The following is a 16,686-nucleotide window of genomic DNA, read 5'->3' as shown; positions in this document are numbered from 1 at the left end:
AGCTCCATAACTTGTCCGCCTGCTCTGAGGCTGCGGACATTAATCCGCCCGATCCTATACGATCAGGCTGATTGACACCCCCTGCTAGGGGGCGACATTGCACAAGCAGTTCACAAGAACTGCTTGTGCAATGATTAATGCTGACAGCGTATGCTGTCGGCATTTATCAATGTGCGTCGAACATGATACGCTACATTGTATCATGTCCATCCGCACTTTAATAAATCGTCCCCAAGGTCTTCAGTCGCGCTAACCTGATGCGCGCTAAATTCGATTGCAGTCAAGCGAATGTGTGCAATTTCAACTTATAGTACGAGCGCAAATTAACAAGGGTGTTAATTTTAATATCGTGCATGTGTGCTAACGTTAGGACGCCACTTGTAATCTAGCCCTATATGTTGTATTTGGATTATCTAATTTAAAGAACTGTTGAACAAAATAATACGCACGGATATAAGCCATTATATGCTAAAGTTAATCTAATAAAGTGCATTGTCATTTAGCAACTGAATAAGTTTTTTTTCTTCTACACAGGTAACCTTCTTACTGTATATTATTTGAGGTAAACATATGTATTTTCAGTCGTGTTGATGTTTTGGAAACAGCAAATTATTTTGTTGGAATTATAGACAGTAAACACAATGAGGTTTTTATATAAAATAATTTACTTTGAAATATACTTTCATTATTTATTTTGCCCCTTGTAATTTAATTTAGCTGTTTAGATCTGAAAATTAGAGATTTTCTAATCCTCAGAGTTGGAAATGCACCTTGCAGACTTTTCAAGGCCAACCCTGCTCCATATATTTCACTAACTGATCTCAGCAAATAACAACTGGAATATAATGCATTTTATTCTAACATAATAAACAAGTGGCTAGACTTTTTTTTTCTCCAGAAACAAGTTAGGATGGGCTCCTAAAGAACTGACAAATAATGATGGAATTTGGCTATTGAAAAACTGTTGCAGCAAACAAGATGTTAATTCTATTCTATATCAAGACAACAGGAATACCTTGTTATATGGTTAATATCCTAATAAGGAAAAAAATTGACAGTCACAAAACAACTCGTACCATTTAAAAGGTCACCCTCTCTGTAATAAAACGACTACATTGTGTAGTAACAAAGTTGTGTGGATACAATAGAAACTCCACTTATGGTCATATGCAAACAACTCCATATAATTGTGCATCTTTCATGCTAGTAGTGATTTGAAAAGTGGACTATTGTGATTTTAAAGATATGTTTTACATAAACACCTTGACAAATCCCTGGTGCCAGGTTGCCATGGTGAATAAAATATGAGAACGGGTGGCTAAGAAACATTTTCAAGTTATGCAGCATACTGGTTCCTACAGCTATATCTTCACCTTGTATTGTAATACATTGACTAGGGGCAAGTTAGACTGTTGCATCTACTGAGCTAACTCATGTATTGAATCTGTATTTGCTCTTGAAAAAGGCGATTCAAATCGCTAAAAGGCAATGATCACTTTATATAAGCTTTTTATATTTTGAGCAATACTTTATTTGCTTTTAATTGTATCCTGTTTTAACCTTTGAAATACACTCCTTTGATTTTCTAACCTTGGGCTCTAAGTGAGTATATTCCACTCAGTGCCCCCCCCCTTTAGAAACAATCTACACCTTTACACTACTGTATTGTAATTCCTGCTTTTAGCATTTCATATGGAAAATCTGGATCCACGTTGAAGCTGGTGTTGTTATCCCCCCTGTGCCACCAAGGAGGAGAACTATGTGTAGACTTTCTGCTGTGGAGTAGAGGCTGTGCTTGGTGTCCTGAGGTTGAATAGTGAGGTTGAATAGTGTGGCTAGTCACAAACAATGTTACCCAGGAATCACAAGACTCCCTAGCTGATCAGCTGTTTAAATAAATACTTGCTGGATGTTTAGAAATGCTTACACTATGGTGCCCTCCCACCACAAAGGTTCAAACAAAAAACAAACAAAAACAAATATTTAAGTACCGTCTCTTCACTACTCCCAAAGTATTTTGATCACTTGCTTCAGTCAAGTTGCAGTGAAAGGAAAATAAAACATTATGAACTAACATAAGTTTCTAAATATATAATGCAGCCAAAGCTTACCTGCAAAACGTTTTCTGTTTTAACCCCTTTAACTCAGGCATAGTTTTGTTTGCAGCAAGCTCCCACCTGGGCATTTCCATATATGGAAGGTGCTATCCAGCTTCTGCAGAATGCACTTGTGCATATGCATGGTAGGGAGCAGAGTCGCATGGCACCTAACTAAAGCAGTGCACAGTATATTGCTGAAGCTTTTAAAAAGCATATGACATTATCCCCATGGAAACAAGCAAGTTTCTTGGCAACAAACAATAGCGGTACCTGCTGTCCCTCCTCAACCCCCCTTACTTGCATAAGTAAATATCCTCTCGTGCACACTTTTGTTACATGATTCCAAAAGGTTTAGAGTAAGACACTGATAAGGGGGGTGGAGCAGGCTACACTTGGCAAATCTAAAGAGTAACTCATCTTCCAAATTTTTGGAAATTTTTTTTTTTCTTTGCACGTTTTTTTTTTTTTCACACACCGTTTTATCTCAGTTGAGCTTTTTATAAAATGCACATAACTCAAAATCTTTTATTGCACTTTAACAAAACCATGTTCTGCTACCCTGGCACAAGTGCCTCTAGACTATATTTACACGTATGCACAACCCTAGAGTCTCTCTCATCCCATGTGCTTTCACAAGATTAGGCACACAGTCCAATGTGTTCTCCTTCCCTTACTCACAACTCCCCAACACTTTTCAACATCCAACAGTTTACTCTCCTACCTGTGCATCTGCCAATCACTATATAAGTCTTATGCACACTATAGCATGTCTTCTACCCTCATTTACACACAAATCATTATTTACACACACATGACTATGTGCAAGTGCTCTTCCTTCCACTATGCAAAAACATCCACATTCATTGGTCTTAGGGGCATATTTATCAAACTCCGTATGGAGCTTGATGCCCGTGTTTCCGGCGAGCCTTCAGGAAACAGAAGTTATGAAGCAGTGGTCATCTCCATAACCTGTCCGCCTGCTCTGAGGGCGCAGACAGAAATCGCCAGAAATCAACCCGATCAAATTTGATTGAGTTGATTGACACCCCCTGCTAGCCGCCAATCTGCAGGGGGCAGCATTGCACCAGCAGTTCTTGTGAACTGCTGGTGCAATGATAAATGCTGAGAGCATATGATGTTGGAATTTATCGATGTGCAGCGGACATGATCTGCAATATCGGATCATATCCGCTCGCACAATCATAAATATGCCCCTATATACGTTGTTCTGAGAAAACTCCAGGTTACTTTACTCAGTACAGTCTCATTAGAGTTTTATTGACAGGTAGATTTATCAGCTATGTATCTTGTAATCCCTAGTGTGTAAATAGACAAGGAAACAGAAAGAATTAAAGATTAACATCTGCTTTTTGTAATTGTAGGTTTAATTTTAGTTAAGTTTATTGCATATAGGTCCAAGCAATGTTATTTTTTTCTGGGTTTCCAAACCTATTTATTATTGGTTTTGTAAAGGTAACTTACCTAAAACACTGAGGGGCAGATAATATGTGATCATTAGCGCGATGTGTGATACACATTGGACAGTGCTTGTAAGTTCACCCTTCGTCCAAGGCGATGTCACACTGTGGGACAAGATCATAACAGCGGTACCCACATGGAGGCGATCGGTGGTGGTCTGAATTGACTGTATACAAAGATTGATAGCCAGGAGGGGTTGGAGTATTAAGGCAAATTTTAATCTTTTTTCCTGTAAAAAATGGTATGAGATGCCTGCAATTCAACCAATAGCAAGCTAACCGCTACACCAACCCACTGTTTGGGACAAGGGTTCCTGGAGCACAGCTGAGATCATTCCGGTGCAGATCCAGACACAGTGGGCCAACGAGCCATATCAGTGTGCTAACCACTGTAAAGAGTTAGTCCGCCTGCTGGCACCGGTCACTAGTACGGTGCATCTTCATCCGGTAAGCCTTCTCAATTTGTACTATACGGTCTTATCAAGACTTATTTAAACTATGAGGCGCCCTCTCCTTTTTCTTTGATCACTTAGATATCCCACACACCGGGAACCAGAGGAGCGGCCCAATCTTCAGATCTTGCCAAGACGGTTTCACAATCGTTGATCAGTCACCAATTTGGGTGATTTCTCCCCTCAGGGAGTTAAACATTATATATCACATTATCTGAACATTGACTTTTGTGTATACACGCTCTTAACAGTATTCATTAGCGCACCCTTTCCAAGTTTCCACTTGGGGAATTTGTTCAGCAATTATTATTGTAGCCTAGATATTAAATACAGGGTTAAGCTTTTAATATATGGACTATCACATACAGTAGCCACCATATATAAACACAAGTTTGTACCAATAGATTGTGCTCGCTGTGTTATTATGCATAGGTGTTTTCGATTAAAAATCTCACAACAAAGTTTTCAGTAATTTTATTAAACATGATAATTATCCAGATTATCTTTGATTTTGCAGTAAATATACAAACAAGAATACGTGGATAAAAACATTTACACTATAAAGACCAAGCATTGGTGGATCCCCATGCATGGAAACACCTTTGATAATGTAGACCAAGTCAATTATAGAAGATCCTTTTGGCAACCCTATTGGATCACAGTTCTGCTAAGATTCATGAAGAGAAATATTCCATAAACTGAACTAAATTTACTAAGAGCTCTTTTTGTCTCTCAAATTTTGTTGAACGTATTTACTAAAGGACAGGAAGATGATGGAGATTAAAACGTGAATCTAGTGGTAGTAGATTAATTGGTCTAGGATTGAAACCATATTCCCTCTGGATAGAATAAAGCACAGATTCTTCCTCGGTTTGCTTAAAATGTATATATTTACCTAGATTTATTTCAAAATCTAAGAAATCTCAATTAAAATAAATCTTTAAAATTGTTAATGGGACATGAAACCCCATTTTTTTTTAAATTATTATTCAGATAGACCATGCAGTTTTAGACAACTTTCTATTTAACTTCTGTCATAATTGTTTTGTTTCTTTTCATATCTTTTGTTGAAAAAGCAGGGACGTAAGCTTAAAAGCAAGCACCTGTCTAGAGAATTTTATGGATGCAGATTTATAAGAATGTTATACATATGCAAGGGCACTAGATGGCAGGACTATTTCCTTCCATGTTGCGCTCCGGACACCTACCTAGGTGTCTTTTCAACAAAGAATAACATGGGAACGAAGCAAATTTGATAAAAGAAATAAATTGGAAACTTTTTTTTTTAAAAACTGTATGCTTTGAATCACAAAATAAAAATTTGATTTTCAAATCCCTTTAAATCTCATGTATCTGATTCACTAATTTTGGAGAGCTTCTTCATAATTTATTGACTTGTTTTCATTAGGTAATATGAGAGAGTTTAGTCATGTATCATCTCAAAAACATGTAGCCTGATTCATACCTCCGTTTATAGAAAGTAGTTGGTGTATGGGATATCACCCCCACAAATTTTCAAATGAGGGCTATTTCTTACAATAAAATGTTGGTGTCCTTTTCATTAGCATTAGTATATACAGTACATGCACAGTGTCACTGCTGTGTCTAGTCAGTGGTGGTCATAACTGAAACATTTACACTTATATTTTTAATAAATATGGATGTGTAGTGAAAACAGGTTAATGCCTCCATCTATACAACTGGGATACATTTATCTAAAATGAATTACCATACGGCTAGATTACGAGTTTTGCGTTATGAGCTATGCGGTACTAACGAGCAGTTTTTTCTCACCGCTCACTTACATACAGCGCTGGTATTACAGGTTTTTACAAACCCGGCGTTAAAAGACAAAAGTGAGCGTAGAGCAAAATTTAGCTCCAAATCTCACTTCAATACAAGCGGTGAGCTGGTGTAACGTGCTTGTGCACGATTTCCCCATAGAAATCAACGGGGAGAGCCGGCTGAAAAAAAGTCTAACACCTGCAAAAAAGCAGCGTAAAACTCAGTAACGCAGCCCCATTGATTCCTATGGGGAAATAAAATTTATGTTTACACCTAACACCCTAACATGAACCCCTGAGTCTAAACACCCCTAATCTTATACTTTTTAACCCCTAATCTGCCGCCCGACATCGCCGACACCTACATTATATTTATTAACCCCTAATCTGCTGCTCTGGACACCACCGCCACCTACATTATATTTATGAACCCCTAATCTGCTGCCCCCAACATCGCCGCCACCTACATTATATTTATTAACCCCTAATCTGCTGCCCCCAATGTCGCCGCCACCTACCTATACTTATTAACCCCTAATCTGCCGCCCCCAGCGTCGCCGACACTATAATAAACATATTAACCCCTAAACCGCCGCACTCCCACCTTGCAAACATTAGTTAAATATTATTAACCCCTAATCTGCCGTCCCTAACATCGCCACCACCTACCTACATTTATTAACACCTAATCTGCCGCCCCCAACATCATCGCCACTATACTAAATGTATTAACCCCTAAACCTAAGTCTAACCCTAACCCTAACATCCCCTAACAAATATAATTGCAATAAATCTAAATAAATATTAATATCATTACCTAAATAATTCCTATTTAAAACGAAATACTTACCTATAAAATAAACCCTAAGCTAGCTACAATATAACTAATAGTTACATTGTATCTAGCTTAGGTTTTTTTTTATTTTAGAGGCAAGTTTATATTTATTTTAACTAGGTAGAATAGTTATTAAATAGTTATTAATTATTTAATAACTACCTAGTTAAAATAAATACAAAAGTACCTGTAAAATAAAAACTAACCTAAGTTACACTAACACCTAACACTACACTATAATTAAATAAATTAACTACATTAACAACAATTAAATAAATTAAATTAAATTAGCTAAAATACAAAAAAAACAAATACTAAATTATAGAAAATAAAAAACAAATTACAGATATTTAAACTAATTGCACCTAATCTAATAGCCCTATCAAAATAAAAAAATGCCCCCCCAAATAAAAAAACCCTAGCCTAATCTAAACTACCAATACTGCCCCACAGTAATCAGCTCTTTTACCTGTAAAAAAAAATACAAACAACCCCCCAACAGTAAAACCCACCACCCACACAACCAACCACCCAAATAAAATACTATCTAAAAAACCTAAGCTCCCTATTGCCCTAAAAAGGGCATTTGGATGGGCATTGCCCTTAAAAGGGCAGTTAGCTCTTTTGCAGGCCCAAACCCTAACCTAAAAATAAAACCCACCCAATACACCCTTAAAAAAAACCTAGCACTAACCCCCTGAAGATCGACTTACAGTTCTGAAGACCGGACATCCATCCTCAAGGAAGCGGCAGAAGTCTTCATCCAACCGGGCCGAAGTCCTCAACGAAGCCGGGAGAAGTCTTCATCCAAGCCGGGCGAAGTGGTCCTCCAAAAGGACAGAAGTCTTCATCCAGACGGCATCTTCTATCTTCATCCATCCAACGCGGAGCGGGTCCATCTTCAAGACATCCCAACGCGGAGCATCCTCTTCATCCGGAGTATTCTTACTGATTGAAGGTACCTTTAAGTGACGTCATCCAAGATGGCGTCCCTTAGATTCCTATTGGCTGATAGAATTCTATCAGCTAATCAGAATTAAGGTAGAAAAAATCCTATTGGCTGATGCATTCAATCAATTAATTTATTTAATTGTTGTTAATGTAGTTCATTTATTTAATTATAGTGTAGTGTTAGGTGTTAGTGTAACTTAGGTTAGGTTTTATTTTACAGGTACTTTTGTATCTATTTTAACTAGGTAGTTATTAAATAATTAATAACTATTTAATAACTATTCTACCTAAGTAAAATAAATACAAACTTGCCTGTAAAATAAAAAAAAAAACCTAAGCTAGATACAATGTAACTATTAGTTATATTGTAGCAATCTTAGGATTTATTTTATAGGTAAGTATTTAGTGTTAAATAGGAATTATTTAGGTAATAATATTATAATATTTATTTAGATTTATTGTAATATATTTAAGTTAGGGGGTGTTAGGGTTTGGGTTAGACTTAGGTTTAGGGGTTAATACATTTAGTATAGTGGACGTTGGGGGTGGCAGATTAGGGGTTAATAAATGTAGGTTGGTGGCGGCGATGTTAGGGACGGCATATTAGGGGCTAATAATATTTAACTAATGTTTGCGAGGTGGGAGTGCGGCGGTTTAGGGGTTAATATGTTTATTATAGTGTCAGCGATGTCGGGGGCGGCAGATTAGGGGTTAATTAGTGTAGGTAGGATGCGGCGACATTGGGGGCAGCAAATTTGGGGTTAATAAATATAATGTAGGTGTCGGTGATGTTGGGGGCAGCAGATTAGGGGTTCATAAATATAATGTAGGTGGCGGCGGTGTCCGGAGCGGCAGATTAGGGGTTAAATTTTTTATTATACTGTTTGCGTTGCGGGAGGGCCTCGGTTTAGGGGTTAATAGGTAGTTTATGGGTGTACTTTTTAGCACTTTAGTTATGAGTTTTATGTTACGGCGTTGTACCATAAAACTCATAACTACTGACTTTTTAATGCGTTAGGACTCTTGACGGGGTAGGGTGTACCGCTCACTTTTTGGCCTCCCAGGACAGACTCGTAATACCGGCGCTATGGAAGTCCCATAGAAAAAAGACTTTACGAAGTTTACGTAAGTCGTTTTGCGGTAAGGCCAAAGAAGTGTGCGGTGACCCTAAACCTTCAAGACTCGTAATACCAGCGGGCGTAAAAAAGCAGCGTTAGGACCTGTTAACGCTGCTTTTTTAGCTTACCGCAAAACTCGTAATCTAGCTGTTTGAGTTATGTTCACCTAATTTTAAGCAACTTATGTCTTGAGCAGCAACAAGACCTCATGGTTTCTGAATTTTTAAAATGATGCTCAGAACGGTAAGTTTTATTCCCAGCTCTAAAGATTTCACAATTGAAGAAGATACAGGAGACTGTTTATATATTAGAGATCTAATAGACAAACATATTGTAACAGTAGATCTAATCCATATGCTGTTAGTGTTAACTAATTTTAATGATGGGATGCTCTCAATTTTATTTTCATTTTATGGCTGTCTTGATGAAAAACAGACAATTAAGGAGGCGTTATGAAAATATAACAAAGTAAAGTGTGTAAGCCATGAGATACAAGAGGTACCACATGTATTTCTATGTAAAATAGGATGTAATATGAGATTACATGAACAGGATCTACTTTCTAGTATTCTCACATCTTTCAAGACATCAAATCTATCACTAATTAAATATGAATAAGAGCAGCTATTTTTTTGTATTAAAGGGACATAATACTCATATGCTAAATCACTTGAAACTGATGCAGTATAACTGTAAAAAGCATCTCTATGTAAAAAAGGAAGATATTTTACCTCACAATCTCCTCAGCTCAGCAGAGTAAGTTCTGTGTAAAAAGTTATACTCAGCTACTCCCAGCTGCAGGTAAAAAAATAAAAAAAATGAAGAAATGAACAGCAGCCAATCAGCATCAGTAGTGCTGAGGTCATGAACTCTTACTGTGATCTCATGAGATTTGACTTAACTCTTATGAGATTTCATAGTAAGCTTCCTTTACCTGATTGGTGAAATAATATGAGAGTACACGAGGCTCATTCCCTAAGCTGTCCCAGGACAGACACACTAAAATGCTGCTTAGAAATCCTTTACAATGGGATGTGGCTACTGAGGAACTTTTGAGGTAAAATATCTTTCTTTTTTACATAGAGATGTTCAGGAGATATTTTCTAGTCAGCTTTTTACAGCTATACTGCATCACTTTCAAGTGTTTAAAGTTTAAACATTTGGGTATTATGGCCCTTTAACTGACACAAGGTCTAGCAAACAGGGGCGTAACTACAGGGATCTCAGAAGTTTCAGTTGAGTCTGGGCCTACACATCTAAAGGGTCCATCTGGCCCAATTAGCAGGTGTTGCAACAGGGGGCCCTATTAGGGCATTGACTCCCCCTGGATCCTGTCTGGCCCATCTATTTATTATTATTATTATTATTATTATTATACTTTATTTATGAAGTGCCAACATATTCCACAGTGATGTCCATGGATACAAATTATTTAAATAAAACAATACAAGACTTATAAGAGACAGGACAAAATTTACAAACACATACAGGAGGGATTGAGGGCCCTATTACCGTGGGAACTTACAATCTAGAAGGGTAGGAGGTTGAGAAACAGGAGGTGAGGACTGCAAGATTGAGAAAGATGTTAATACAGAGTTAGATGAGGGAAATGTTAGGTAAGTGAAATTAATGTATTATTGAGTTGGGTAGTAGGCTTCTCTGAACAGAAAAGTCTTCAGGGAACATTTAAAGGAAGAAATATTAGGGCAAAGCCTGACAGCACAAGGGAGAGTGTTCCAGAAAGTAGGTGCTGCACGACAGAAGTCCTGCAGTCTAGCATGAGAGGAGGTGATAGTCACAGATGCAAGGAGCAGGTCATTGTTGGATCTTAGTGGACGGGCTGAAGTATACTTGTGTATTAGAGAGGATAGGTAGAGGGGAGCAGCGTTGGTGAGAGCTTTGTATGTAAGGGTGAGAATTTTGAATTTAAATTCTGCTGTGAATGGGGAGCCAATGAAGGGACTTGCAGAGAGGTGTAGCAGATACAGAGCGACGGGAAAGGTGGATCAGCCTGGCAGAGGCAGTTAGGATGGATTGAAGGGGGGAGAGGCGGGAAAGAGGAAGGCCAGCGAGTAGGTTATTGCAGTAGTCAAGTCGGGAAATAACAAGGGAGAGGATTATTTGCTTTGTGGTATCCCCTTCCCTGCAAAACAGGGCTCACAGTGTATGTAAAGTGTATGGATTTGCCTTTACAAATAAAGTGACATGGATTCCAAGATGGCCACCACAGTGTTGTTTGTACACAAAGTCAGTCAAATAGAAGTAGCTCCTGTCTTGCTCCTATATAGCTGCCAATTTAGCCTCCATTTATTGCAAACAGCCAGAAAAGGAGATATTGAAATGGAGGCCCTCACAGCTTTTACCATGGGGGCCCAGCAAGGTCTAGTTATGTCCCTGCTAGCAAATACATTCATTTATCAGATTTAAAACATTTGACCTGTTTGATCATTTGTTCTGCACATGTCATTAGTTCAGACTGGCTTAAATCAATGATGTGTCTGTGTTTTACTCATGTAAATGGGTTAAATCACTGCTTTATGTGGATTAATTGTTTAAAAAAATGATCATTGTGTGTTACTTGCTCAAAAGGGGTAGAATTAATTATCTGTGTGTTACTGGCATAGAAGTGGCTAAATCACAATCGATAGAATCAGTGCACGTTGTGTGTTACTGGCTCAAAAGGATATACTAATTTAATGTTGATTAAATCATTTCTCTTCATAATTTATTGGATTTGTGTGTTACTGCCTCAAAAGCAGTTAAAACAATGCTCTGTGTTTTATGGACTCAAATGGGCTTAATCAGTACTTTGTGGTTGTTACTGGCAATAAGGATTAAATCACCCATTTTCTTTCTTTCTTTCTTTCTTTCTTTCTTTCCTTCTTTCTTTCTTTCTTTCTTTCTTTCTTTCTTTCCTTCTTTCTTTCTTTCTTTCTTTCTTTCTTTCCTTTTCCTTCACCCATGCTTTTTAGTCTTCAGGAGTAGAATCCCTTTATGTTACATTATTTTTCTGTTCCATACAACTAAAATAAATATTAAAACAAATTTTGTATGGCACTTATTATTATTGTAAAGTGCACTCTGATATAATATCTTTTTTTTTCTTGACATCGAACAAACCTTTGGCTGTAATATTCTTTGCACATCATTTTCGCTTAGGTGATTATTCTATGAGCAATTGACTGAAAAGTTCCTTTGAATTTTACTGGAAGTTCTCCAATAGTGACTGACTTCAAAACTATGAATAAGCCTCTAAGCTTTACAAAAAGCTGTGATCTATACCCTTCATTTTAGAAAAGCCAATAAATCAGACTTGCTTTAACTAATTTAAGCAGTACAAATGAGTCATGAAACAATATATAAGACAAGTCTTTAGATAAATCATAAGTAGATAATCATTGCCCTTCATTTCTGAACAAAGAACTTTGCTTATTAAAATATATATGTATATGCTTAAATATATATTTATGTGTTAATAAATGTATATACACACAGTTCCCATAGACCGCATTGTAAATACACTTTTCAGTGTAGTTTTTTTCTAACACAAAAGCCACTACACACTTTTTTTGGGGGGCAATTGGGGGACATTTAAAAAAATTAACCAGAGGTCTGAGTGCGCGATGCTTCTCTTATACTAGCGATATATTCAAAGCAGCATTGCCACCTGCATCGAAGGTGTAATAAAAATGAACCCTTTACACAATACTATGGGGGGTAGTTATCAACGTGTCAACTTTCCTGCCTTCGCCGGCCCAATACGCCCGCCTAAGCTCGCCTACCTTCGCCGCCGCGGACCTGAAAAAATACGCCTCAGTTATCAAAAAAAGCTGTCAAAAAGCCGCGGGGCGATGAGCAGCGGACTGTGAGAGTTATCACACATCCGATCTCGCTGCTCTTCGGCTGTTTGACAGCTTTCTTGCTAGCCTGTCACTAAGCACTCACACTAAACTACACTGTTCTACCCCCTATACCGGCGCCCCCGGATCCCCCCGCAACTAAATAAAGTTACTAACCCCTAAACCGCCGCTCCTAGACCCTGCCGCAAGTCTTATAAATGTATTAACCCCTAAACCGCCGCTCCTAGACCCTGCCGCAAGTCTTATAAATGTATTAACCCCTAAACCGCCGCTCCTAGACCCTGCCGCAAGTCTTATAAATGTATTAACCCCTAAACCGCCGCTCCCGGACACCGCTGCCACCTACATTATACCTAGTAACCCCTATCCTGCCCCCCCTATACCGTCGCCCTCTATAATAAAGTTATTAACCCCTATCCTGCTGATCCCGCACCTCGCTGCAAATAAAAAAATAGTTTAACCCCTAAACCGCCGCTCCCTGAACCCGCCGCAACCTATATTAAATTTATTAACCCCTATCCTGCCCCCCTACACCGTCGCCACCTATAATAAATTTATTAACCCCTATCCTGCCCCCCACTACACCGCCGCCACTGTAATAAAATTATTAACCCCTAAACCTAAGTCTAACACTAACCCTAACACCCCCCTAACTTAAATATTAATTAAATAAATCTAAATAATATTTCTATTATTAACTAAGTTAATCCTATTTAAAACTAAATATAGCTACAATATAAATAATAATTATATTGTAGCTATCTTAGGATTTATTTTTATTTTACAGGTACCTTTCAATTTATTTTAACTAGGTACAATAGCTATTAAATAGTTATTAACTATTTAATAGCTTACCTAGCTAAAATAAAGAGAAATGTACCTGTAAAATAAAAACTAACCTAAGTTACAATTACACCTAACACTATACTATACTTTAATAAATTATTCCTATTTAAAACTAAATACTTACCTGTAAAATAAACCCTAATACAGCTACAATATAATTAATAATTACATTGTAGCTATCTTAGGATTTATATTTATTTTACAGGTAACTTTGTATTTATTTTAGCTAGTTAGAATAGTTATTAAATAGTTATTAACTATTTAATAACTATTTAGCTAAAAGAAATACAAAATTACCTGTAAAATAAATCCTAACCTAAGTTACAATTAAACCTAACACTACACTATCATTAAATAAATTAAATAAACTACCTACAAATAACTACAATTAAATACAATTACATTAACTAACTAAAGTACAAAAAATAAAAAAAATAAGTTACAAAAAATAAAAAAAATAAGTTACAAACATTTAAAAACATATTACAACAATTTTAAGCTACTTACACCTAATCTAAGCCCCCTAATAAAATAACAAACCCCCCAAAATAAAAAAATGCCCTACCCTATTCTACATTCAAAAAGTTCAAAGCTCTTTTACCTTACCAGCCCTTAAAAGGGCCTTTTGTGGGGGCATGCCCCAAAGAGTTCAGCTCTTTTGCCTGTAAAAGAAAAATACAACTTCTGGAGGATAACTTCTGCCGGTCCGGATGTCCTCTTCAGTTCCATCGCTGCTCTGCTGAGTGAAGACGACTCAAGGTAGGATGATCTTCAGGGGATTAGTGTTAGGTTATTTTAAGGGGGGTTTGGGTTAGATTAGGGGTATGCTGGTGGTGGGTTTTAATGTTGGGGGGGGTTGTATTTTTCTTTTACAGGCAAAAGAGCTGAACTCTTTGGGGCATGCCCCCACAAAAGGCCCTTTTAAGGGCTGGTAAGGTAAAAGAGCTTTGAACTTTTTTAATGTAGAATAGGGTAGGGCATTTTTTTATTTTGGGGGGGTTTGTTATTTTATTAGGGGGCTTAGATTAGGTGTAAGTAGCTTAAAATTGTTGTAATATGTTTTTAAATGTTTGTAACTTATTTTTTTTTATTTTTTGTAACTTAGCTTTTTTTATTTTTTGTACTTTAGTTAGTTTATGTAATTGTATTTAATTGTAGTTATTTGTAGGTAGTTTATTTAATTTATTTAATGATAGTGTAGTGTTAGGTTTAATTGTAACTTAGGTTAGGATTTATTTTACAGGTAATTTTGTATTTCTTTTAGCTAGGTAGTTTTTAAATAGTTAATAACTATTTAATAACTATTCTAACTAGCTAAAATAAATACAAAGTTACCTGTAAAATAAATATAAATCCTAAAATAGCTACAATGTAATTATTAATTATATTGTAGCTGTATTAGGGTTTATTTTACAGGTAAGTATTTAGTTTTAAATAGGAATAATTTATTAAAGTATAGTGTAGTGTTAGGTGTAATTGTAACTTAGGTTAGTTTTTATTTCACAGGTACATTTCTCTTTATTTTAGCTAGGTAAGCTATTAAATAGTTAATAACTATTTAATAGCTATTGTACCTAGTTAAAATAAATTGAAAGGTACCTGTAAAATAAAAATAAATCCTAAGATAGCTACAATATAATTATTATTTATATTGTAGCTATATTAGGGTTTATTTTAAAGGTAAGTATTTAGTTTTAAATAGGATTCATTTAGTTCATAATAGAAATATGATTTAGATTTATTTAATTAATATTTAAGTTAGGGGGTGTTAGGGTTAGTGTTAGACTTAGGTTTAGGGGTTAATAATTTTATTACAGTGGCGGCGGTGTAGTGGGGGGCAGGATAGGGGTTAATAAATTTATTATAGAGGGCGGCGGTATAGGGGGGGCAGGATAGGGGTTACTAGGTATAATGTAGTTGGCAGTGGGCTCCGGGAGCGGCGGTTTAGGGGTTAATATGTATAGAGTAGCTTGCAGTGTGCTCCGGGAGCGGCGGTTTAGGGGTTAACATATTTATTATAGTGTCGGTGGGCTCCGGGAGCGGCGGTTTAGGGGGTAATAACTTTATTTACTTGCGGCGGTGTAGGGGGGACAGATAAGTGGTGTTTAGACTCGGGGTACATGTTAGGGTGTTAAGTGCAGACATCTCCCATAGGAATGAATGGGATGTCTGTCAGCAGCGAACTTTTACTTTCGCTATGGTCAGACTTCCATTGATTCCTATGGGATCCCCCGCCTCCAGGCTGGCGGTTTGAAAACCAGGTACGCTGGGCCGTAAAAGTGCCGAGCGTACCTGCTAGTTTTTTGATAACTAGCAAAAGTAGTGAGATTGTGCCGTACTTGTGTGCGGAACATCTGTAGTGACGTAAGAATCGATCTGTGTCGGTCGGAGTCCGGCGGATCGAAGTTTACGTCACAAAATTCTACTTTTGCCGGTCTGTAGCCTTTGATAACTAAGGCGAATCAGCCTCGCCACAAATACGCTGCGGAATTCCAGTGTATTTGAGGTTGACGGCTTGATAACTACCCCCCTATATGACAATACAATTTACATGTGCTGACAGAAACTCAACCCCTGTTCTTAACAATACAATAGTGAATGAAATATATAAATAATACACCTATAGGAGCTGGAGGATTGTGGATATATGAAATATGTATATGTATTGTTTACTGTATATGTATTATATAGTAAGATGTAAGAATATGTATGTAAACTATAGGCATCATTGTAAAAATCGTGTATTGTGTCCTTGTTTTTTTTTAACTTATTTTAAGAATGTGATTCATATTTTATAATCTTGCGATAACAATGGCATGATTGTGATTTACTTATAATATTGCGATCGTGATGCCACAATTGTGTTTTACTTATAATATTGCGATCGTGATGCCGCAATTGTGTTTTACTTATAATATTGCGATCGTGATGCCGCAATTGTGTTTTACTTATAATATTGCGATCGTGATGCCGCAATTGTGTTTTACTTATAATATTGCTATCACACTGTGGGGCCGATTTACCAACAGTCGGACGGGCATGATCCGCACAGTGTATCTGATCGGGTTGATTGCCGTCCGCCGTCTCAGAGGTGGCGGACTAGTTAAGGAGCAGCGGTCTTAAGACCACTGCTTCTTAACTCCTGTTCAGAAACAGGGGTATTCGTGCGGAAACAGGGGTATTCAGGGCCATTCGGCCCTTGATAATTTGGCTCCTGTATATTAATAGCACATTTTCTACAGTTCAATCACAAAATTATAAGT

Source organism: Bombina bombina, chromosome 4 (genome assembly GCF_027579735.1).
Source record: "Bombina bombina isolate aBomBom1 chromosome 4, aBomBom1.pri, whole genome shotgun sequence".
NCBI lineage: Eukaryota > Metazoa > Chordata > Amphibia > Anura > Bombinatoridae > Bombina > Bombina bombina.
This window is presented reverse-complemented; position numbering follows the sequence as displayed.